The sequence below is a fragment of the Stegodyphus dumicola genome, chromosome 2 (genome assembly GCF_044657685.1).
Source record: "Stegodyphus dumicola isolate Sdum_Otavi_A_Nest chromosome 2, ASM4465768v1".
Taxonomy (NCBI): Eukaryota; Metazoa; Arthropoda; class Arachnida; order Araneae; family Eresidae; genus Stegodyphus; species Stegodyphus dumicola.
This window is the reverse complement of record NC_140769.1, coordinates 161,349,208-161,372,983: the sequence shown is the minus strand read 5'-3', so window position 1 is coordinate 161,372,983 and position 23,776 is coordinate 161,349,208. Positions and strand designations below refer to the sequence as shown.

The window sequence follows — 23,776 nt, the reverse complement described above, 5'->3', positions numbered from 1 at the left end:
ATTATTACATAAGGTCATATGCTGAAGTTGAAGAAAGCACACAATTACATGTGACGTCATCACTGTATGTCGAAAATTGTTCGTTAATGTCAGCATTTTAAATAAATAGCTGCTGTTCCAACTTGTTTCTTTCAGTTTAGTGTAAGTGACACGATATATTATTGTCACGTTAATTCCTTTACTGAATATTGACAAAAAGTTTTTACACTGCATTAAATTTAAATCATGACGTCATACGTATTAAACTGAAGTGCCAAAAGTTTTTGTTTCCTGGTTTGGAAATAAAAAAGTATTTACGAATTAGTTGTTACTAGGAAAAAATGAACTCATTTCTTTCATATTGAAATGTTTTCATACATTTGCTTTTCAGGGGTACATAGAACTTACAAATTTTGCTTTGGTTGCAGCCCGCTCATCTGGCGGGTTTAGCCGCAAGTAATACTTTAAAAAATGTCTTAAAAATGCTCTTCGTAACTTTTAACTGGTGGCGATTGCCTTCTCAGCAAATAGCTCTTGTGTTAGAAAGGAGAGAGAAAGAAGAAGAGGTTTCTTTTGATCACATAACTTCATGAAATATTTTTTATACATTACCAGATACTTGCTTTAGAGAAGCGTATCTAGGAAATGAGTTCGATATGTGTTTCTTATATTCCATTTTTGTCTTCGAAATTTTACAAAGCCATACCCGCTCTCTTCTTTCGTTAGCATAACAACACAGAATCATTCGCTTTTGCCTAGTTCGTGAGTTGATTTAAGAAAAATAAAGCATGCTAAGATTATCAACTAAGAAAGGGATGTCTTTGCAGAAGATTTTTTAAGACAAACTAGCTCGCATTCACGCTACGCATGAAAAAAGGCATGTAAAAAGGCATACCGATTCAAATCGAACTACCGATGTTCAGTGGTCTTATCCACTCGACCAAATTTTGCCTGATTATGAGGTTTATTTTATCGCGTTTCTCTTACTTTTGCCATTTCAGTGACAGCATTCTTTAGAATAATTTGTAGATTCCGGATAACTTGATTATTCTTGAAGTTATCGGACAGACGCTTAGGGCAGATTGGTCTATATGCTCGTAGACCTGTCAGATGCGTTCCACTCACTGCAACTCACTGTCGCCTGCGGTTAGCCTGGAGTAGAGAGCATGTATTGTGGACACCGCAACAATGGTCGTGTGTGATGCTTTCCGACAAGTCCAGTTTTAGCTTGCAGTCTGATTCTCGCCGGACTTTCATATGGAGAGCTCCAGGTACCCGTTACTACCAAGAAAACATGAATGAACGACACCGTTACGGTGGTGCAAGAGTGCTCGTTTGGAGTGGAATTATTATGGGTTCCAGAACTGACCTGCATGTTCAGATTGGAACCATGACAAGCCAAATCTATCGGGACGTCATTCTGGAATAACATGCACGTTTGTTTCAAGGTGCCATGGGCGCACAATTTGTGTTTATGCATGACAACGCCCGTCCTCACCGTGCAAACATCGTAAGCGAATGCCTTCAATCGGAGGATATCACCCGTATGGACTGGCCAGCATTCTCACCGGACTTGAATCCAGTAGAGCACGTGTGGGACATGCTTGGCCGACGAGTTGCAGCCCGTCAACCTCCTCCTACATGTCTACCGGAACTTCGGAGAGCATTGCTTTTTGAGTGGTGTAATATCCCCCAAGATCTGATCGATAATTTGATACTCAGCATGCCTAGGCGTTGTACGGACTGTATTGCATCGTCTGGGAGACATACAATGTATTAACAATCATACCAACCATGTTACATTGGTTTTTTGTAAATAGGTTTTTTTTTTTTTTTTTTTTTTTTTTTTTTTTGTAATTTGCTCCACGGAGAAAAAATCATTAATTTTTTTTAATAATATCAAACATATAGCATCTTTTTTTGCTCTTTACCTTTTGTTTAATATATAAGCTTTATAAATAAGTCAAATTTGTTTTGCTTCTAACTCTTCCTTTGCATGATTTTGCATTATCCTTAATTTATGGACATGAGTGTATAAGCTAATTTTATATAAGGGTATATTAAAAATTGAAACATCAGTATCTCATTATATTTTATGTTTATTTTTAAGCACAAATTAAATACTTATTTAAATAAAGCAGATGATAACATTAAAAGTAAAAAAAATGATATGTATGGAACAAAATCTACGGCACTACTTACTTACTTCCCCCTTTTTACTTCCTAGTACAAAGTAAAGGTAGTACTGTAATCGCGAAAATTTTCAGGTATCATATTTCAACGAAAATATACATTTTGAGGGTTCTCGAATCTATTCAGATTCGAAAATTCAGATTCGAGCGTGTAATTTGTGCGCACGGACAGAAAAAAAGACTCTTTTTTTCAAAACTGATTGTAAAATGAATTCAGAAGGGATTTTTTTTTCATGACGTCTGTATTTAGATATGTATGCATCTCGCATAACTATTAGCCGTAGAACGTTGCAATTTTGTATATGGGATTGCTATAACATCTAGTTGTGCACCTCCCTTTTTTTGCCGCGTCAACTGTATATATATATATATATATATATATATATATATATATATATATAATATATATTTATATATATACGTTTAAGAGGGAAATATATATATAACGCCTAAGAGGGTGGTTGTGTACCACCTCTTAGGCGGCTCAGTGAGTGGTTTTTTTTGTTTTTGTTTTGTTATTGTTCTCATATGTTAGTAAGCTGTGCAGTTTTTGCTTTAAAAGTGATTGAATTATGTTGTTGTTATGTTCTGGTTAAGGTTGTTACGCCTTTAGTTACTTTGTATACAATAATTACATAATTATCACCAGTTTAATGTGGCGCTAGGTCCAACTAGGCAACCATTTTGTGCACGGAAAATTTCGTCTGCGAGTCCGTTGGCCAAACTTCTTGTAGAAACTTTACTTTGAATTGGAAAAAAAAAAAAAAAAGAGTTTTTAACTATACTTGGTGTTTTATGTTTTTCTGTATTTTACAATTTCGAATGAAGATAGAATTCTACATAGATTTTAATGGTATAGATTTTTGCTTCGTATGATTTTGTACAAAGTAGTTTGTTTACTGGTAAGTACAAACAAAAGTGTTTTAGCATTTTCTGACGCATACCTACCATACTAAAAACTGAATTAAATTGACGCGTTAACGATAATTTTTGTTTGAGTTTTTATGTATTTTTGCCGTGCCGCGAAGTGAGAACTGAATTGATTGAATGAGAAATATATCTCTAATAAAATTCGATGAAATAGGTTTAAATGAAATGCAGCAAAAATGTGTATAATTTAGTAGGCCTTACAAGAAAGTCATGTGGTGTGCATATCAGATATTTTTAAGTATTCATTTGGTATAGAATAATCGTTATATTCGCCATCTAAAAAAGTTTAATGAATTAATATCCTGTAAGTTATTTATTTAATTATTATTTTTTTAAACTCTAGCGCACAAGAACCAAGAGACGATGATGTGATTCAGCAGCAGTTTCGCAGTTCGCCTCCGTGTGTTTCAAGGTGGTATGAAGAAACTTTTCTTGAGGCTGATAGTAATTTCTGTCTACAGGTGAAGCTCATCGAAGCATATTTTATTTACATTTATTATATGAAACAGCAAAAGAAAGCGCATAAAAAAATTCCTTCGTGATTATGCTACTTTACTCGGCAAATAAACATCAGCTAGACAAGCAAAGTGCAGTGTTCAGTTGTTTTTCTTGCACTTCTTTCATGGCTTGGCTTTTCTCCTATTTTTAGCATAAGGGTGTGAAACATTTTACATTGGAAGGTCGCATATTATTAAATCAAGGCAGCATCTCATTAACAAAGAATGCATGCTGAGCAGGTTATCTAATAAGAATAACAGCAATAATGGAAGAGAGAAAGACAGGTGACAGGTGACGGAGGACGGGGACGCCTGGCGTATAACATAGGTAAACAGGCATATGTCCCACGTCCTCCACTATCTCGAAGAAGCAACTCGCTGGAGCCCCGTAAGGCTGCACCGGGAGTTTACATGGCCATACAGGGGCTAGATGTCAAGTAGTTTTTACATAGGACGTTGTTAATAACACAAAGTAACTTAAAAAGAATATAAAGGACAGCATTAAAACACTCCTATAAGCTGAAACACATAGATATACAAAATTAAACGTAAAAGCATAAAAACATACTCGTAATTACGTAACATAAAGACATCAAAACACACACCAGAATGCATATCATGACACATAGAATACATATGGAAACACGTAGAGCACATAAATGCAAATATTGCACACAGAAGAAACATATGAGACATAGTAAGGTGTGCGTAAAGCAGAAGCGCTTACAGAATGTGTACATACTGCGAATACCTAATCGTTGAGTACATTGTCTGCAGTACCATGCTATTGTGGCTCGCAAATGTCTTGCCCTAGGGCGTTGATTTGCTGTGCTTTCTAAATGTTCATTTTATACCATTTGTCTTTTTTTTTAAAACATTCTACATTAGTATCTATAATTATTAACTGAAAGAAATCCGAAGAAGTTTTCCAATTTTACAGTGAATATAGCGTCCAACTTTTAATTTTAAAGAGCAGAAATTTGCAATATATTCTAACACCCAACAAAGGACAACACCATAAAAAATATGAAACTAAGCCTTTTGTTGTATTTTAATCTGGGGTGACGTTGAAAGTTTTGGCTTAGTGTGAGATTTGGTTCTTTACCAAAATAGCATACGTGCTATTTTGGTAAAGCACACGTGCTATACTATATATATTTTGGGTACTAGCATACATGCTATATACGTGTTATAAATTAAACATAAACTTTAACGGATACTTTCCTTGAGGTTAACAAAAATCGATGAACAGGATATGTCAATGACATGTGAGGAATAAACATGGAGAAGATGAAAGAGAGATAACGGGTGCCTAACTTGACTCGTATGTCGGTAGACACTTGGTTGCAACAATTCCATATGATACCTCATATAAATGCTGTCTGGGACACTGGGCTAGATTCTTATTTCCATTAGAATCTTCCACAGTTTTTTTTTTTTTTTTTTTTTTTTTTTTTTAATGTTAGGATTACATATATCAGATCATCGCACCACGCTGAAGAGAATTACCGCTACTGGCCACATCGATAACCAGGACATAGAGAGGACACACAGTCTTCTCACACACACATTCTTGGCTTCTGCAGTGGCACTACACAGCGTTGAACTTTTGTATGTCATGATTACACATATCAAATCATCGCACCATGCTTGAAGAGAATTACCGCTAATGGCCACATCGATACAGGACATCGGGAGACACACAGTCTTCTCACACACACATTCTTGGCTTCTGCTGTGGGACTACACAGCGTTGTACTTTAAACATATTCAGCACTGCGCAGCTGCAAGGGAGAATGCAAATTTCCCGAGAAATTTAAAGCTATTGGCATATTTCAAGTTTCACACCAACCAGGACACATAATCTTCAACAAGGAAGCAGACAGATATAAAACGAGTAGATGCTAGTGAACCTGCTGCCTACTTAATTCGTCTAAAGGCACTTTTCATCTTTTCTTTACGCATAATTCTATACAGTCAAAAGTCGTTAATTCGGACACCCATAATCCGGACCTCAAAGCTAAAAACTTTCTGCGCATGCGCCGCGTTGGCACATGCGCACAGGCGTTTTACGCGTGCGCGTAAGACCTTGACTTTTGCGCATATACGTGTGCGCAAGTGCAGAATGCGTTTTCGCCTGCGCGTTTAATGTATAACGGACGGTGTAAGCTAAAATTATCTAATTATCTATTTCAGTTAATGTTAATGATTGCGTTGTTCCTTAATCTTCGAATTGGATCCCGCTTGTTATTTTTTGCAGACTGTAAGAGCAATTTTATAAAAGTAAACTTGAACTTTCGATTATGTCAAATAGAATTTCCGAAGCTGGAACTTCCAAAGGATCTACAAAACGAAAGTAATTTTCGATGTCCAACAAACAAAAAGTGAAATTGCTGCAAAAAATGGATAAAGACATGAAGAATGTGACAGAGAGGTTAGTGAAAACGAAAAAATTTCGATTGACAAGTTAGTCGGTATTCTCGGCACAGCAATTAACGGGACTTGAACAGCGGAACTTTGTAACTGAACAAGAAATTATGTCTGTTTATAGAATTAAAGAGAAAGTATTATCACATAAAACGAAACAACTTAAACAACTTACATTGAAAGAAATGTTTAATAAAGTAAACAAATAAATGTTAAGCTTTTTTTTTTTTTTTTTTTTTTTTTTTTTGTAAATTTTGATACCCTTTAGATCATAATTGTTCTTTATTTTATAAATTACGGTTTCATATTTTTTATTTTAGAATTTCTGCATGCCATCTTACGAGATTTGAACTGATGATCTATAATCCGGAAAAATCGATAATCCGGAATCGCCGAAGTCCCGACGAGTCCGGATAAAAGACTTTTGACTGTAGTAGCCTCTACCAAGCCAGTACCTAACGAAATCAACCTAACATGCTACCACCAATACCTCTTTAGCTTTCTAATGTCTTAGGTGAATAAAGCGTCCAGCTGGATGCTATATTCACTTTCTCAATCCTGGTTAAATGAAACTAACATAACTACGTCATTTCAATTTTATGAAAGCTGTACAGTCAGTATACACATATTCTAGTTTTTTCTATACAATAATTTTTAGGTTTTTATATGCTATTTGATGTCATTTGATCAATAATTTTCCGAGTCCGAGGAATGCACAGAAATTATTCCAATATAAAGTAATGACGATTCTTCCTTCGCGTCCTACTACATCAGTTAATGAAAAGTTTCATAGCAAGAGGAACTCCACTTTCAGGCAAAAAGGCCTTAATTAATATTAAAGCAAAAATTAGCTGATTGAAAAGTTTTAAGACTGTCCCATTGATTCAAACAGTGATAAATAGCACTCTTCATATTTTTTATACATATGTGCCTTCCACCAGTCCAGCATCGGACGATGTCAATCTAACATGACAAAAACAATATCTCTCATGCTTCTAGAGCGGTTATCTTCCCCAGTCTGGTTAACTGAAAAAATGAGGTATAGACATCCTGAGTTTCGTTAAGACCATTGTCATAGTTACAGCGAAGTTTTATGAAGGCGATTCGATGTGTCTGGAACCAAAGTCAGTAGACAGACAACATTAGGCTCTTCTCAGCGCTGGAGTTTGAAGACGTCATTTCACTTACAGGAGTGAGAGAAACGAGGAGACAATTACATTCAATTCTCCAAGGCAGTACTTGTTTGGACCAGACTATCAGCCAATGACGTCATGCGCTCAAAGATTTCTAGATGAGAAGGGTAAGGTGTGGTGTGGTGTATTTAATTATGGCAAAGCACACTAGGGCTATCTGCCTAAGGATGGGAAGGGTGAACCTTGTAGTATAATTACCCGTTTGGAAATCCAGCTGGTAAGCCATGACCATTAATATTTAATCACAGCAAGAAGAAGCAAGTGCCACATTTTATCGTGGCGGATAAGAAAGATACCTCTGCGAAAAAAATGGTATAAGTGTAATTGAATTTTATATTAAACTTCGGAAAAGCTATAGCGAAACACTTAAAATGTTACAACATGTAAATGATCGTGAAACATTTATTCAATGCTTCAATATTTCAATAGTAAAATCATTTCAAACACGATGGCATGCAAGTGATCAAAAGCACATTCTAGTAAACATTCAACGTGTCAGGATATTATGTGAATTAACCAATTAATTATGATTTAAGCCTTTACTGTAACTTCTTTCCCTAGTCCAAACTAGAATCCAAATTATATGTTAGAATATTTAAGTCAGGGGTTCTGAATGTTTTAATATTAGTACTTTTGGCAGTTGTCTTATCGCAAGGTCTGTCACAGATTATTCCGACTTCAGCCATTTTGCTAGCTGACGTTAAAAACGCGCCATTTACAATATTTAGCCAGCTTAAGAAGACCATTTTGTGTAGTATCCAACTACGTTACCCTGCAGTATCCAACTATGTTATTGTATTTTCAAACTGCAATTCTCCGTGATTTCTCCGAAGCAGGTATATTAATATTAGTTATCTCAGAATTTTGCTCAATTGTAAGTAAACATTCGGAAAAGATCAGCATCTTTCAAATGGCACATATTTTAAGCCCCTTCTGACGCACAGTTTGTTGTAACGCAGATTTATTTTTGGCACGTTAACTGTAATATTAATAATGATATACGCCACCGAATTTTCTTTTTGGTATTTTTAAAATGCTTAACATTTTAAAATTAGTTCGAAGAGAAACATGCCCATGTAAAATTTAAAATTAGGCGAAAATCAGTCTAAAAGTAGCATAGATTTTGAATAAAACTTTATGGATAACGATGGCGAGCAGATATAGATCTCTGTTCTTTAAAGAGCAAAATATGTTTTACAAAGCCGGAATTGGATACTAAGATTATTTGTTAGACTGCCGTTATTAGCATTTTCTCTAGCGTAACTAAATTATGCTTCTGTTATTCCCAGAAGAGGAGTGTAACTGATGGTTGGTGAAAGAATGGAAGACACTCTGCCTATGGAAAAATAATAAATAAATAAATAAAAAATAAAAAGACAAAATCTGAAATGTTTCAGATTTTAAATTACGTCCAAAGGGGCGTTTTTTAACATTTTGTGTGTTACCTTTCTTTATTAAATATCATGTTCCTCGCACTTAAACCATAAGATCCAGTGCAACAGCAATATCGCAAAATAGTTTTAAAACGAGCATATCTTTAGAATTTCCGATACAGAGACTCACGTGCTGGAGATAAAAATGTTTTTTCTGCACAACGTTGCCATTGCTCGCTTTGAAATCCTTGAGTTTGTTAATCAAAAATTCGTCAAAGTTTTAAAAAATAGGAAATCGATCATAAAACAAATTTCAAATTTCAAATTTGGTCTTCCACATGCTCATATTCGTTGGAGGATTACGTTATTCAAAATTCGATGACTCTATGTACCGTTGTTTTATCACAATACGAGAAATATACATACATTTATGCAGATTTTTCATTATTTAATTTCTTCAAATATAATGCAGGACTCTAACATTTTGTGGCAACAGTTTGAAAAGTGAACCGACATTTATGAGTCCGACGCAAAATGCCAAAACGAAACTAATAGTCCTTCGGGATTCAAATCCCTTTGGACTAAAAAAAATAATAATAATACAGGAAAATTGTCCGAAAAGCCTGAGTTTCGAAAGTGTTGAAAAACATAAATTTCTTAACTCATTATAGAGTATGGCACCTGTACAAATCATTTTGCTAGTTGGACAAAGATCACTAAATCCAAAATAAATTGCTGGATAAATGGACAGAAACTTGATGAGAATATATGTATAGGGACTTGTGCTTAAGGAGACACAAGAACCCTAAAAAATTGCACTAAAACCTAGCATAATAATAAACATAGAACAATGGCATAAAATACATAGGGGAAAAGAATGCTTATCTGCACACAGTTGAGAAGAATGCGAGTCGCATAAGATCTCCCGTATAAATTTTCTTCTACAATTACATAGTGCTACAATTACTTAATTACATATTATGTAGATATATTATGAAATTATCTGCAAAGTTAAGTGAGGTATTTAAACTTACTTTATAGTAAATTTTTCATTTTGATCTTTGATAAATTCACGAACAGTAGGCAGCTTCAGATCTTTGTACGGTGTACATTTCTGATGTAGTAGAATGAACCAGTAACCCTAAGTAAATTATTTTGAAGCCTCTGAAAAATGAGGATGCACCTGTTAAGTACCATTTGCCCCTTGGGGCTTTGCCCTAAGGCGATGGTAACATATAAAATAACGAGCGTATGAGGTAAGGAATAGTGTCCTTATGCCTTCATCTGGTGGATGGCCCACCAGCGGCTGAACACTGGTAGTTCGGTTCGAGGTTCGAATCCCGCGAACGGGCTGGCTACATGGGCGTTTTCGTGGTTTTCCCCATGTGTAACGTGTATACGAGCCAGTTTCCCTTGGAAAGTCCTCCACGAAGGCATCCCTCCCTTTAGGCTGATAGCCCTCGTGTGCTTTGCCATAATTGAATAACCCAACCCAACCCCTTCATCTGGTGACACGAAGCAGAAGTTTTCTTCGACATCATCAATGAATAAGCTGTTGGAGTGGCGAAAAATTTGAATGACACGAGGAACAGATACAGTTTTCATGAGGTCATTGAGGATCAATTTATTAACCCAAGTGGAATGCACGTTGCAATTATACAGATAACTGAAGATATAACACAAAGTTAAGGATGTAGGATAATGATGAATTATTTACAGTAAAAGGTGACAAAGGCTATAAGCCGTGTTATGTCAGGAACTCTACAGGAAAGTTTATAAACCTACTTTTCTAGGCATGCAAATCACAGAAAAATGTAGTTTCACATTATCCATACTCAAAGTCTCTTATTCTGCTTTGGCAGAAATAAGTAAAGCCTGTACCTGCTTTACCAGGTGAACTAATAAAATTATGTAGATACAGATACAGAATAATTCTAATAAGGACAGAACAGAATACACAACTTGTTATTTTTAATTTTGCAACTTGACCATTTTAATCTGGGTCTTTTTGCAGCATTTTCTAAGGTTGGAATGGATCATAATCTAAAAATTTCTTATGTGCGAATACTTTGAATTTCGCATTTTTTCAAAAAGATTGTGACTTGTTTTCAGGATTTGGTCATGGATATTAAGGATTTTAAGTTCTTTATGAATCTGTCAGTTTCTGACAAATCACGGGGCGTTGATAATCATTCGCAGCAGTTTGTTTTGAAACGCATCAAGTTTTTTACCTGTAAAAATGCTTTTTGTGGTTAAGACCTTATTTCGAATTATAGGCAAGAAAGCAGGCTTAAGTTTGAAAATTACGCCACGCCACATGCTTTAGCAACAGCCTCCTTAAAATGGTTCTGCTGAGAGAAATTGTGGGTAAATTTTACACCAAGGTACTTCGCCTCTCTTACCGAAGGTACATTTTTGCCAAAATATCTGATATTTGCTATAATAGTATCCGTCTGCCTGCATTTACGAATCATAAGCACTTTTGATTTTTCTGCGCTGATATTAATCTTTCATCTCTCACATTATGCTTCCACGTCAGAAATTTTATCTTGTATTCTTCCTTTTGCGTGTTCTTGGCTTCAAGATTTAAATAAAATTTTGGTGTCGTTCAAATAGCAAGCCAGCCGATAATTTATACTATCTCTAAATCCTGAAAAATCGTAGATGTAAGAAAGGCATGAAATAAGGCTAAGAATTGACTCTTGTGGGATACCAGCATGAATTATCTTTCTAAGTGGTTACAGTTCGTTGTTTGATTGTGAAAGATCTGTTAAGTAGAAATGCATAGATGATGAGAATCAGCTCCCTTTCCAGGTCGAAATGAATTAACTTTTAACCCTTTGGCCTATAACCACGAGTCAACTCGTGGTAAAGAATTTTGCCATAAACAAAAGCCACGAGTCTGACTCGTGGTAAAGAATTTGTGTCAAAAACAAAAGCTACGAGTCTAACTCGTGGTGAGGAATTTTTTCATAAAATGCCGCGTATTATTATTAGAACAAGTGATTGGAGTTATTCTACATCGAATATTTTTCCTTTGATTGTAACGTCAGTATTTTTTTTTTTTTTTTTTTTTTTTTTTTTTTTTTTTTTCAGTTCTGACGAAACTGGATGATTTGTTACTTTAGTTCCCCGTAAAGCTTCGTTACGTTCACACGTTTCAAACATAATTTCGTATCAAAAATTAAAAGACTCTTATACCCATCATGCCAAGAAGAAGGAAATCTAATGGAAAGAAGTGGTGGAAAGCAGTGTGGAACTATTGCCGATTCTGATTCGATAGATCCTGTTCAATATGATAGTGAGGACAGTGATATTATGTTTCCTGTAAGAAAACGTGCACGAAGATTAATAATTGAAGATGATTCCGATGATGAAGAAAGCACTTATCAGCAATTATCAGCGCAATGGTTTTGGAAAAAAAAAAATAACAAGCCAAAAATTTGAAAGTATACATAAAATCCTGGCATAACAGCAGCAATTCAAGACCAATTATGTGGAAGTAAAAAAGAGTTAGACTTTTTTAAATATAATATTCGATAATGTGTTTTGGAATATTATTGTTCAGGAAACGAATCGGTAAGCAGAAAAAATAAAAATCTATACACATACAAGCAGGATTATCGATGAAACTTGGATGCCAGTAGATCGCAATGAAATTAAAATATGCTTTCCATTATGCATCATAATGGCTCAAGTAAAGAAAACAAAAATCCAAATGAACTGGTGTAAAAGAGCCGTTATTGAAACACCCATATTCCGAAAATGCATGCCACTAAGAAGATTTTTACAAATCACTAGGTTTCTCCACTTTGCAAATAACGATGCGACTGACAACAGGGATAAGTTTCGTAAAGTGACACCTGCGACAAACTATTTTAATGAAAAATTTAAAGAAGTATATGTAATGGAAGAACATATTGCGATCAATGAATCACTGATGAAATTTAAGGGACGTATGTATTTTAAACAATTCAATCCTTCAAAAAGGACGAGGTTTGGAATTAAATTTCATAAACTCTGCGAGTCAACATCGGGTTACTGCTATAATTTTAAAATATATTCAGGAAACGATAAGACAAATCTTGAGTACAATGCATCCGAAACTGTTGTGATGGAGTTATTGCTATCAATATTAGATAAAGGATATACCTTACATATAGATAATTGGTGTTCTTCGCCTAAATTGCTTCTAACTTTGGTTAGAAATGGAACAAACGTTCTTGGGACAGTACGTTGCAAAAGAAAAAAATATGCCGCGAGATTTTGTTAAAGCAAAAAATTAAGAAAAGGAGACTGTATAATAAGAAGTTGCAATGGCATACTCGCGTTGAAGTGGAAGGACAAACGAAAAGTCCATATTCTTTCAACAAAGCACGAAAGTGCAGAAATGATTGCGCAAAACGAAAGTCATCCAAGCCCTATTTTCAAGCCAAAATATATTATAGATTATAACGTGGGAATGATTGGTATTGATCGCCAGGATCAATTATTAGCGAGTTTCTCTGTTATGAGAAAATTCTTGAAGGGGTATCGAAAAATCTTTTTTTATAGGTGCGATATGGCACTTTTGAATTCATACATTCTATACAACAAAAACAGTATGGCAAAGAAACAGAATTACACTGATTACAGACTTTGAATAGCTGAAAGATTATTACAAACCGTGCCATTACAAAATTATAAGAAACAAGAACCATTATCGAACGGGGATATACCGACTAGGCTACAGGGCGCACCACTGGGGTCACTTTCCGAAACATAGATCCCTAGCCATTGAAAAAACATCCAAGAAGAGCATGCAAAGTACGTACGAAACATAGGAAAAGGTGCGAAACTACGTGGGAATGTAAAAACTGTCGCGTTGCGTTACATGTACCTCATTGTTTTGAAAGATACCATACAGTTGAAGACTACTAATTTTCATTAAATTAACTAAGTATTTATTTATAATTGTTATTCATTCATTATCTACTTTGAAATAATAAATTATTTCTCAACTGATCAATTGATTATGATTACACCCTAGACGTTTTAATATTACTATTTGTACCTAAACATCGTTTATTATTTCACAATTTCTTTCGTTAAACTGATATACATTTTGCGCCAGTTTGGGTACACTGTTGAACAGTTCAATGGCACGGCGCGCGACCGACTTTCTTGTTTAGAATATCGTGTAGGTCAAGGGGTTAAATAAGTCCCTCAATCCAAAGCTTCCGCCACGTCTAGTATGAGCGCAGCAACACTTTTTTGTTAAAATCGAAGCGCTAACAAAGTCAACTATGCGTTCAAACTGTATTGTTATCAAGAGCCCTTTTCGGAAGCCACATTGCTTATCCGGGAGTTTTACAGATATGTTTCGCTAGTCTGTTTAGTAAGGTCTTTTCACAGAATTTGCCAGCACATGGAAGTAGGCTAACAGGCCTATAGCTCTCTGGATTCACAATATACTTGTTTCTGAATGAATATTTACTTTCTTTGAAAGCCTGAGGAAAATATGAGTTATAGCGATATACGTATATTAAAAATACTATTATTACTCTGATAGGCACGGCGTTTAGGATCTATTCATGGATACTTATATTTAAACAGCATTTATCATCTAAATTTGTAGCATTACATATTTTAATCTCTCTTTTCATAAGCTTTCATTAAGATGATACACCATTAAAGAAAGTAAAAAAGCGAAATATTTTAAATTATAAGCACAATGCATATAAAAAATGACAGCAAATCTCCTCAGCGGATGAAACCGGTCACACTATTCCTGGGTTAAGTCTGCCAGTTATTTTATTAGGAATGATCTTATGCATTGTATTAGTAACTCAATCTAAACATGGAGTTTGGGGAGGGGGTTAAAGTTACCGATAATGCACTTAACTTCCTCAAGAATAGCAAAATTGCCACAGCTTTTTTCCAGCAGCAAGAAGCGACAGCCATTTTATGCGGTAGTTAACGGGAGAAGCAAAGTGCATATGAGCATAGTTCTACCTGTCGGCGAAAATGGAAATGAAAAATTAAAACGTGGCGCTAATGTCACTTAAAAAATTAATGTTTTTCAGAATTCAACGAACTGCAAGCCTAATATTTACGTTTCACTTAGCATTTTTGTTTTCTTTTCTCTTTGCTTAACACTTCCATTTCTTGAGTTCAAGGTACAGTTGGTTACTCCTAAACAGTTAATGGTTTAATTTAGCGCTTTCTTTACACAGCATGACCTTATCTAGTATAGAAGAATAATTACTGTTTGAAAACTAGTTAAACTATATACAATGAACTTCAATAACACACAAAGATAAAATTCAAATAAACGTTTATTTGTTTCTAAACATACAGTTTACAGTGAAACTGAAAATATAAAATTCTGTCCATTACAACCAGCAATGTCATATTAATATAAAGTTATAAGAACGCAATCAAACTTTGCGCCATATAGGTATGTGGCAAGAGCGAATGATACATTCGATGAGTACCAGAACAACACTGAAATGTCAAAGTAAACTTTGTTCCTATAACTTGGGCTCCAACTTTCTCACCGTAACACTAGATGTTAATAGAAAATTCAGATCAGTTATAGTAAATCGTGAAAAGGACAACAGCGCACAGCTGCTCAACAACTCCTTAGGTTGTTGAGCAGCTGGCTCAACCAACCTCTAGTGTTGCCAGTCCTAAACACTAGTTTCACGTGTTACTTAATTTAATTTTCATTCCTATGGATGTCAACGAAAAAATAGAGAGGTAAAAAAAAAACCTTTAATAGTATCTTACCTGTTATTTGGAAAGAAATGCGAAATGAAATAAGAAACAATTAGAAAAGAATATTAATCATGCTAACAATGTAAAGATGAAAAATGCAAACATTTTTTACTACAGTTATGAAAATAATGCGCGAAAAAGTCACCAGAAAATTCGTTTAAAAATTGTACTGCGTTAGAACTGCATAGTGGGATAGCATTACTTATTATACGATAAAAGTGATATATTAAAAATTTTTTTTGATAAATTGCATTAGTAAAAGTGACTCGTTTAGTGGGAAAAATAATAATAACAAAAGTCTGAAAGCTTTTAGATTTTATACTACACCCAAGGGAGCGTTTTTTTAACATTTTGTGTGTTACCTTAATTTATTAAATATCATGTTCTTCGCACTTAAACCATAAACTTAATTCAACAACAATATCACAAAATAGTTTAAAAAGAGCATATCTTTAGAATTTCCGATACACAGTCTCGCACGCTGGAGGTACATTTTTTTTCTCCATCCCCGTACAGTATTGCTATTGCTCGCTTTGAAATCGTTGAGTTTGTGAATCAAAAATTCGTTAAATAATAAAACAAATTCCAGATAATAAAACAAATTCCAAATTTGGGCTTCCAGATGTCCATATTCGAGTGAAGGACTACGTTATTCAAAACTGGATGACTCTAGGCACGACTGTTTTTTCACAGTGCGAGAAACATACATACATTTATGCATATTCTTCAATATTTAATATCTTTAAATATAATACAGGGGGATAATATTTGGTGGCAACATTCTGAAAAGTGAAACGGTCATTTAAAGTTTTCAACGCAAAATGCCAAAACGAAATTAATAGCCCTTCTGAGCAAAACTGCCGCTGTGTACTAAAAGCAAGGTATATCAATTATGTTTAGAAAAAGGGATACTATGTAATATGAGTTGGGTTATGCAGAACAGTTAATTGTTAGACATTTGGAAGCAATTTAGCCTTTAATAATCTTTTTTATTTAAAATTTATTTTGGCAACATAATAGAAGCATGTACAATTTGAATCCCACCAAAGCATTTGCGTAACAAAAAGCTACTAACAGAAGACTACATTATAGTAATAAACTAATAAATGAATATTGAGAAAGGATAAATAGCCGGGAGAAGAAGATGAATCGAGTTAGGGAAGATATAGAGCTATAAATAGAAATATAGATAACTAAAATAGATAGGTATGGATAGGTACATAAATAGAAAGCGATACAACCCATAGATATGGACGAATAAAGAAGAAAACGGACATAAATAAAGAAGTATTAAGCAGATACGATCCGAAACTGGTGTCACAGTGAAAGATCGAACGGTCGTTGAACGCTTTCCAAATCGTGAAGTTCACTGAAAGTGGCTTCACGTGACTACTTTGCTTGCGTTCGTTTGCTACCGTAAGCGGCGCGGAGAGGGGTATCCACGATCAACAACTCCTTGGAAATGGGCCGGAGGGCAGCACTCGTGCTGCAAGAAGTTGCTTCTGGTGGTCACGTCCGTCACGCTTCGAGGGTTACGTGAAAGAATAATTCGCAGGTTTGGTGAAAGCGCGAAGGCAGGCGGAGGCGGGCAATGATCCCATTTATTTTCGATACGCGCGGGAAAAGTCTCAGAAAAAGTTCGAAAGACTTTAATCTCACTAAATGGTGGTATCACGGAAACTGTGTAGCACATTAGTATAATAATAATAATAATAATAAATAAATAAATAAATAAATAAACAAGTGAAAAATAATTTCGAAATTCTAGTTCAGTGTTGTCTAGCAAGGCTCCACTAATGCACGAAAAGGGCACAAAAAGTAACACGTTTTCCCCACAAAGGTTCAACAGGTAAACAAAGTGAAATTTATGTACCACAGGTGATCAAACTTTAGGTCAGTAGAATTTGCATGTTAAAAATTGGGAAATCTGAAGAATCGCAGGTAGATTTATAAAGAGCCACAATAGCACTCATAGCATTTTTTATTTGTGAAAAAGCAATTCTTCTTTCAAATAAATGCTTCAAATAAATTAAATGATATCGCATTTTACAATTTAAATATTTATTTAACATAAAAATAAATAAATATTTGTTGTTGTTCTTGTGTTGTGTATAGAAAAATACGTTCCTTTAACACACAGATTTAAGCTTTTGAACATTCATTTCTCAGACAGAAAATCAAGCATTTTCTTCTGGTTTCCAAAATTTGTCTCGATTCCGACTTGTCTTCTTACTAGTTTTAACAGTAACTAAAGACTACTGATTGGGGCAGGAGAGAAATGAAAAAGAATCTTTGCACTACTGAAAAAGTTTTAATTCGAGTGAAAAACAAATCAGTGATTTGAAAAGAGAGAGTTAGCAAATTTTCTTTATTCTTAAACATACAGGCCCCCCAAATAGCACCCAAGTGTTAGGAACGCTGAAACAGGGAGGTCAATCTGAGTACGATCACAGGCGAATAGGCTTGCTACATAGTTCGTAGTCTGCATATATAACCAATCCAAGTAAGTGTAATCAAGCAATGTGTAACGTGAATATGAAGCTATTTTCCTTAGAAAGGTCCTCCACGAAGGCATCTTTTCCCCATTGGCAGATAACTCTGTGTGCTTTGTCATATTCTAATATGGTTTCGGACACTTAGCCGACAGGACATTTAGCCGAAAGAGACAATCAGTCAACTAAGGTCAGACTATCCCTGTCAACAGGAGACCTTAGTTGACAGGGACATTTAGTCACAAGGACATGTAACCGACACGGACATTAAGCCGACAAGGGCACTTAGCCGACAGAGACATTCAGCCGACAGGACATTTAGTCGACAGGACATTTAACCGAAAAGACGTTTAGTCGGCAGCACGTTTGGCTGGACACAAAAGCAACCTCATGTTGGGGTAGATTTTAAAATCTGTTTCGAGAATAATCAGACATAGGTCTCTATATTTCAGAAACGGGGGAAGAAAATTTCAGCAGTCGGAAGAATGAAACGACTTTAATATGGAAAGAATGAGCGGAGCAAAGGGAAAACAAATGTAACGTAAATTGGATTTCTTTTGTGCAAATTAACAAAAATTTTTCTTCTTTAGTAAATGACAATTTTTCAAGGCTTTTAAAATTCTAATATCTTAGCTTTTCACGTTCCATTATTATTTTCCGCGAAGCATCACGTAACATTTGGTTTTGATTTGCTAACAACATTTCTATAAACGTAAAATTGTTTCGCTTTTCCGACTGCTAAAATTTTCTATCCCACTTCGGATATACAGAAACCGAACCCACCAACCACCGAAAGATACAGTCTCTAAACACTGGTAATTCGGATACCGGCTTCGTGATCGCTTTCGTAGCTTTCCCCATGCGTAGCATGTATATGGAAGGCATCCCTTCCCTTTGTAGTGCATTTAAGTGCTTTGTCACAATCAAATAAACCAGTTCGTTTGCTAATCAAAAATTCGGTAAAGTTTTACAAAATATAAAATAAATAATAAAGCAACTTTCAAATTCGGACTTCCAGGTGCCCATGTTCATGTGGAGGACTAAGTTATTCAAAATTTGGTGACTCTTTCCTTTCTTGGTACCTTCGTTTTTTTCACAATGCGAGAAACACACATACATTCATGCAGATTCTTCATTATTTAATTTCTTTAAATATAATATAGGGCTATAACATTTGGTGGCAATAATTTAAATAGTGAATCTATAAGGTATTTCTCCCGCTTTCTTAGCATGCCTTCGTGGTGTAGTAGTCAGCACGCTCGACGCGAATTCGAGAGGTCTTTGGTTCGAGTCCCGGCGAGGGCATTGCTCATTTTTCATCTCTCTTGCATTGAAATAACCTAATGTATCTACAAACCAACGCAAAATCCTAAAACGAAATAAATAGCCCGAGCTAACGTTCCTTTGGGCTAATACTGAAAAGATACTGAACGTGCATTTCTAAAAAATTGTTTCAATCCATGACACTCTTATATCCGGGGCTCTTTTCCTTATAAAAGCATTGAAATTCGCTAAATGATTTCGCTAAAGAATTTTCTGTCGACTGACAGATGGCTGGTAAGCTAGAAAGAGAGAAATATAACATTTTTCTTCCTAAACTGCAATGTAAGAAGGAGGAGGCAGATCATCATGCAGCAGATAACAACTAGATAAATGACGCTTTATCTTTTCTGTTAAATGATTACAAACCACATGAAATTTATAATGCAGATGAAACTGGACTGCGTGTAGAACATCAGCAGAATACACATTAATGTTTAAAAGTGAAGCAGCAGATGGTTTAAAAAAGTGAAGGAAGGAATTAATGATTTATTAACGTGCAATATATAGACCCAACAATTAAGAAGATAGCACTGATAACTGATAAAAGAAAACTTCGATGTTTGAAAGAAGTCAAAAATTTACCTTACTACAGGACAAGAACTTGTTGATAATAAGAAGTATTTTTGCTGATTTTCCTTTGAAATGGGACAGCAAACTGGAAAATGAAAAATTATCTTTAATAATTAGATAACTGTGCAGTACATACATGTCCGATCTTTATCCGAAAAATATTAGTGTCTGTTCCTATAACTTCTAATATTGAGTTTTTAGGCCAGGGCCGTAAAAGCTTTTAAATGTCATTACATGAAAGATCTTCAAAACTAATAAACAGAATTCAATTTTGTGGAAGAAGAAGGAGGAATTTCATAGCGGATAACTATTTCGATAACTCTTCTAGGGCCATGTATATCACAGTTAAAAACTGTTAACTCTTCTAGGGCCATGTATATCACAGTTAATTGTGTTAAGTTAACTGTGATAACATAACACAGTTAACTTGACATAGTTAAAAAATGTGGTTTTTACATATAAGAAGTTTGGAGAAACTGCAATCTATAGCTAATATTTCAAACATCAGTGAGGGAAGTTAGGAAGATCCATTTTTAGAATGTATCTCAACTGGCGAGAATATGTGTAAAAATTGACTACGTTGTTATAGAAAGCGTTAAAAGAATGCAGAAACTGACAATGAAAGGATAAGAAGAAAGTGTTGAAATGCAAACATCAATGAAATCTAGAAAAGAACTGGAAATTCTAATTAAAACTCTTGAACGTTGAAAAGTGGCGATCGAAAATGCTACCAGTATTGTTATGAAATTGAGAAAACAGTTGGAAAATTGTTGATGAAGAAATATAGTTAGAACAATTGTTTGTAAAAGTTAAAAATTTCCTCAGTTATAATTATAAAAATATATAATAATAATAATAATAATAATAATAATAATAATATATAATTTTAAAAAATATTTTTATAAAAAATTTAAAAGACACCGTTCTGACGATGAAAGCAGTAATTTGGAAGGTCTTAGTTCGTAAGGCTAAAAAATAACAATGACATCAAATAAAGCCCCAACTGCCATCTGGTGAAAACTGGATGAAAAGCAACTAAGAAACGAATATTTGAAAAGCTACATTGAGAAGGGTTAGAGCTGAGGTCATTAATAAGAACTGAAATAATTTTATGGATGTATAATGTCTGCAGAAAATCTAGTTCGCTAATGAAAGACGTTTTCTAAATAATTTCGGCTGAAGAAAAAAGAAAAACATGATTGTTTGACCAACAGTATCGGGCAATAAAAGATTTGTGAGCTTTTTTACTCCCGAATATAAGTATCATGATATTCAGAATTAAATTTCAGGGCTCTCTTTGTCATAGCAATGCATATTAAACCATACTGGCTCAACATAAAGCACTATATTTTTTCAATATTTATCGCCTCTGTTTATTATTCATCGAGGCACAAATTTGAAAGGCTACATTAAGCTACATAAAGTAAATGATTTGAAATACGAACCACAACATACCGAAAATCACGTAGTGCGATGCTTTTACAAGCTTTCACTACTTACATTATTCAAGAATATTTCAAATTAATCTGCAATAACTGGAGTGCGCTTTGGAAGGTCCTTTTCACTATTGTTATAACTGTACAATTATTTTCGCTTTGGTCAATGTCTTTCTGCGAGTTCGAGTTTTATTGTTGTACGGTTGCCTACTGTAGAAGATTCTTGATTAATGACACAATCTTTCTTGATTGAACACCTGCGATGTCGCGGTGCAATGATAATTATTATTGTTATTAATGAGAATTTCAAGACTTACCGATTAACATGAAATCGATGTTTGAACGAAGGCCAAAACAAAAGCAGTTTTGTGAGGGGGAAGCAGAGCTTTTTTGAATTCTATAAAACTTATATTTAAATTCGAAAACTTCAGTACAGTTATCTTAGGGCTTCATAACTCACCTATTTTGAAATACTTTCCTATAAGATATTGACCTCCATTCGATGATGAACATCAATAATATTCACTTTCATTTCAATGCTGTACATGTTACTACAAATTGTATTCTACACATAAGCTATAAACTGTACCTTGGGGTTCCATGTAATTTCCCTAATGGTTTCGTAAATAAAAACAAAATTCGAAAGAATTTTTTAATACCAAGGAGTGCTAAAATAAACATCTAAACTAATCAATTAAACAATAAGTTATTGGTTTTTTTGTTATCATTATCAAAAATAACATGAGGTAGGTATGCTTTTATAACGAAATAATGATTTTCCATAGCAAGTGCACCCAGCATTCATATATTTTAAATATTTACTTTTCTCCAATATACACATAATTAAAGGTTTCAGTTCAAGAATGTACGATTATCATTGTCTGATGCGTTATGTAATTATCCGTGTCAATAGCATTTAGCATTACGTAAGAATCATAACAGTAGGATTAATTTTGAAATGTCGCAATTCAGAGCTATTTATGATGAACAGTTACTAGTTTTAAGAGGATAAGCGGAAATAAACAATGCGTTGCGTTCTTCTTGTTGCGACTAATCTCACTTGTCTGACCGTAACATCAGAATAAACTCACGAAATTCATCGTGGCAAATTTGCGCCTGTCGTTGGCAAGAGCCTTGAGCACCATACAGGTGACACTACGACGTTGCTCAGTTCCATCGCCAATTCTCATGCAGAGCATTCCAGGGAGGGGACGGGTCCGTCTTCCCCCATCCCTCTTTCCCTACCACAACCTCTCGAGAGGACTTTTGGCTCTCCGCATGCCCCACAGGTACTATACATTTACAAAAATCCATGCCTTCTCCGGCATTCGAACCTGTGCCCTTCGACCCGACAGTCAGCGTCGCTAAACACTAACCTGGTTGGACGGCATAAACAAAGTAAAATGAAGACTTAAGGAACTATTTCAAATTAGAAAGTTAGAATTTTGATTTAAGTATCTTTGTCTCACAACAAAATGTTCTTAGTGTTTTTCAACTGTCTCCTCGGTAGAAGAATCTTATTGATTGGACAGCGAACTTTAAATACCAGAACTCATGTATCTAATAAGAGTCCAGCTTTTTATGCTAAGATTAAGAATAGTAGAAATACTCCTTGTTATGTGAAAATATACGACAGGCTCGAGAAGAGTTCTTCCATTTCTTCTAATTAAAAAAAAATTAAAGAAAATCTTTTTAACACGTTCATTGTTCAACCTTTTATTTCTTCTTATACTTTTTTTTTAATGCTTTTTCTTTCTCACATTAGCTTTGAGTAAGTTTTATGTGAAAACATACAACAGGTTCCAGAAGAGTTTTAATGGCCATTTCTTTCTAATTAAAAATAAAATAAAATAAGAGGGGTGAAACAATGAACATTTTAACATGTTCATTGTTTCAGCTTTTATTTCTACTTATCATTTTTCTTTTCGCGTTTTCTAGTTCTTATATCATCTTTTACTCATTTTCGAATTTTTAAAAATTCATCTCACTGGCAGTACTTTAGCGCAGAATAAATGTTATGCAAAAGGAAAAACCCCACTGGGCAAGAGGATGTGACATCTGGACGCAAGAATATTATCGCGCTGTGATTTTCTATGATTTTAAAAGAGGGAGTAAATCAAGAAAAAAGCGTTCAACGTCTACAGTTAACATTTAGAAACGAAGATTCATTTCGCACCAATGTATTCAAATAGTTTACAGAATTTCACAGAAGTCGCAACTCTCTTCAGGATGAAAAACACACAGGAAGGCCGTTGTCAGCAGTAATCCTGGATAATGTGCTTGTCATACGGAAAATATTAATCCATGATAATCGTGCACCTACCAAATGATACAGAAGGAACTTAACATACATACTGCCATACATAAAATTATTCATGAAGAATTGCATATAAAAAAAACTAATTTGCAGTTGCGTTCCCCATAATTTAACAGAACACCAAAAAGAGAATCGTGTCAGAATCAGTAAAGAAAAACTTAACAAAATTACTTAAAGACGGTTTCCCTCGCCTTATTTCTAAAATCATAACTGGTTATGAAACGTACATACCATGTTTTGATGTTCCATGTTTTGTACATACCATGTTTTGAAACGCGTTGATGCTGG

The 23,776-nt window shown here is 34.6% G+C and overlaps 1 protein-coding gene and 1 long non-coding RNA gene across 7 annotated transcripts in view; one reads left to right on the top strand and one right to left on the bottom strand.

Annotated features, from left to right (window-relative positions):
* Positions 1-23,776, bottom strand: part of MESR6 (misexpression suppressor of ras 6) — a 692,054-nt gene that overhangs the window by 455,242 nt on the left and 213,036 nt on the right. The gene's annotated exons all lie outside the window — the stretch shown is intronic.
* Positions 1-23,776, top strand: part of LOC118188542 (uncharacterized) — a 311,615-nt gene that overhangs the window by 231,671 nt on the left and 56,168 nt on the right. For 3 of the 4 annotated variants that reach the window (XR_015039640.1, XR_015039639.1, XR_004758125.2), the window contains one exon: positions 3,445-3,688. The exons of the other annotated variant lie outside the window; for it this stretch is intronic. This is a non-coding gene — a long non-coding RNA (uncharacterized LOC118188542). Of the gene's footprint in view, positions 1-3,444; positions 3,689-23,776 lie in introns of those variants that run through there. 4 annotated transcript variants of the gene reach the window in all.